Source organism: Amphiura filiformis, chromosome 12 (genome assembly GCF_039555335.1).
Source record: "Amphiura filiformis chromosome 12, Afil_fr2py, whole genome shotgun sequence".
Taxonomy (NCBI): domain Eukaryota; kingdom Metazoa; phylum Echinodermata; class Ophiuroidea; order Amphilepidida; family Amphiuridae; genus Amphiura; species Amphiura filiformis.
Window position 1 is genome coordinate 10972434 of NC_092639.1, and position 3124 is coordinate 10975557.

The window sequence follows — 3124 nt, forward strand, 5'->3', positions numbered from 1 at the left end:
GGTGGGGTTTTATTTCAAATTGTCGTCAATTTGCCCATACTCAATACTTAATACTACTATTTCAATACGACATACTTTAGTCCTATTTCTTACACATTACCATTCTGATAATTATTTCTTATTTCGATTCAAATATTAATAGACGTTTATCAATCTATTGTCTGATTTAGAGCTTCATGAAATTGTCCAAGTACCGTTATTGAGTGGGTATACTATATTGGGACATTGCAGATAAGTAGATGACTTAATGAGATAAGACAGAAAAATGACAGTAAAACCCAAAACCAACTCAAATAATGATGGTAATACCCGAACTCACTTAAAACAGTGTGGTTAAATGTTGACCGCGAAAGTAACTATGCACCTTACCCTTAATTCGTGGTCAAATTTGCACCTCAAAAAGGTCAAACTTTGACCACAATTTAGGGGTAAGGTGAATAAGCAAGTACAGAGCTGAACATCACATCTTTTCATTAAAGACGTCAAGTGGCTGCAGCAACAGTCCTCTAGAAAATGCACACCAGCTTTTGCCTACTAGATCTAAAGGCACTGCTACCAAAGCCATTTGTAGCCAAATGAGCTACAGTACCAGTTTCTAGAACCTATATCTACTGGCAGGACCTTCATCGACACTGCCGTTCACGTTTCGAAAAGCCTACCAGATGGAGTAGTCGGAGAAATATCTGACATCGGTGCACCATCCTTCATGTATCTGATGCTTTACTGTGCCCCGTATTTCTTCTTGTTCCGAACCTGCTGTGAACCACTTATTGGCCCACGTGGTTTTCTTTCATATAGCATAGGAGCCTCAGAGGTTCTTGACATGTGTCACTCCTCATGGCATATTGTTCACTCTAGCATTTTATATATGAAATAAGCTATTGTTCACTCTAGCATATTGTATAAAAAGACTATAAAATGACTATTTACGAGGTCAACTTGACCAGCAAGTTCTAATAAACGGGTGAAATACATGCAGAATATCGTAACATTAAACACATATAACTAAATGTTAATTCCGAACACTTGCTATGTTACGAGGTACGGATGGAATTTCGGAATTATGCTGTCCTAACTTCTCTCCTTCGTTATTTTACATTTTTTACAGTTATATACATTTCAATCATATCTACTTCCTTTGACATTCTTAGGGGAGGGCTAAACATTTAAATGAGCACTAAAAGACTTGAGAGCGTTTTCACACGGAACGTCTGGTTGAATATGTGTTAAACAACAGGTGTTCCTCGTAATGTAAGTGTGTAAACATAGGTTTATCACATAATGTTATATTTGACGTCGGCAAGCTTGCTTGGATACAATTTATTTAAGACACCGATTTAATTTCCTGATATTACCTGCAAATATCTGAACAGTTACAACCCATTTGATTTGATTTTTGCAATCACATGATTATTCCATAGTACCCCAAGGCTGTATCATTTACCCGTTTCTCTTCATTGTCACTATCAATGAATTATTTACTCAGAATTCTAAACTTGTGCTCATAGCTCATGAAAACATACACTATTGTCGGAAAATGTGAACCGATTTTGTTGTTATTCAGTACAGGTTGTTAGCCTTTCTGTAACTGTTACCGCTAGACTTTGATCATTCTCATTTTACTTACTTATTTTGTTGTTGTATAGTTTGAATATTTGATTCTGTGTAAACCGTAGATTCACAAATCCTGTAAGCAATGTGTAAAATAAACGAAATCTAGCTCCCTGTTTTTGCATTAAAGAATGAGCTTGATTCAAAGAGAGAGAGTGCAAATTCTGAGCGTGTCGTCATGATCAAACATGATTAACATAGTACAAGAAGTACAAGAACCAATAAAACAAAATAAGTAACAAACACTCAATTCGAATCACGGATGAAAACTATATACTTGACAGTTTAAAATAACAATGAAACCTATTGTGTTTGCATCGTAAGTGGGTAGAGCATTAGTGCTTGTGCCTTATTAAGTGTTAAAGAAAAACTGCGCGTAGTGTAGGCTTAACGTTTCCAGCGTCTACTCCAAGTAATGTTTTAAGCAAAACATAATATAAAATTTCTAACATCATAATAATTCCTTACACAAATACATCGTAGCCAGTACAATGTTGTAGATTAGATCGAAGTATTTACATTTCCAATAATTCTTACTGATTCGACCTTATCATAGTCTTAATCAAATCTGTAAGGATTTTTATTTTAGTTGAGCATGTAAGCCACATGTCTGTTTCAAATTACATAACGAACTTTCCAAGGACGTTTTCAACCTTGGGAAAATGAGACTCAGTATTACATATATCGTGATTTGTATAATAATGTTATCCTTATTGGTTTGGTTAAATCATTTAGCACCAGATTATTTGAAAAGAGAGGTAATCAAAACGTCTAACAATCCTTTTCGAAACTTTTTAACACCTTTTCAAATAAATCAATACTTTTGGTCTGACTCACAGAATAGAGGACTGTCTCAAAATTATTTCAGTAAACAATAATCTGAGCCAGGTATTCGAATACCACCTTGCATGATTTGTGTCATTTCTTGCACGGTTGGGTATACATCCTTTTGTGCAACTGACAGTTCAGTATTATGTTTTCAAGATATTATTTTTACTATATATATTCTGCCCTATCACGACAAAAATTACTGACATATTGATTATTTAAGAAATAAATGGTAATAAAGTATCCTCTACAACCAAATGTCCGTAAAAATGTAAAACTGTTATTTTTAATATATCAATTATATAGGGAAAGAAGAATTACCCATCGCACACTAGCACAATTAAACATGAAATTACAAATGGAAACATGACATGCATAGGCAGATATACCAGAGTAAAAACTCCGGACATACCTGCCTGTGCGGGGACTTGAACCCCAGATCTCTCGCCTATCGGGCGAGCGCTCTACCACTGAGCTACAGAGACTGTCCCTAACAAACAGGACTCATGTCTGGTACTTATGGATATTTTAAAAAGGGTATTACATGAAGGTTGACCTAAAATTGATTTTCAATTTTGTGACTTTGATATATTTGTCAAATTATTTTAGTACGTTTTTTTATTGTGCAAATTTATTATATTTAAACTTATCGACCATACATTTCGTACACATCCTTGCCAGATTA

At 34.7% G+C, this 3124-nt stretch overlaps 1 non-coding gene across 1 annotated transcript; it reads right to left on the bottom strand.

Annotated features, from left to right (window-relative positions):
* Positions 1 to 2852: 2852 nt before the first annotated feature.
* Trnai-gau (transfer RNA isoleucine (anticodon GAU)) lies at positions 2853 to 2924 on the bottom strand. The gene has a single exon. It is a non-coding gene; the product is annotated as a tRNA-Ile (tRNA).
* Positions 2925 to 3124: the final 200 nt, after the last annotated feature.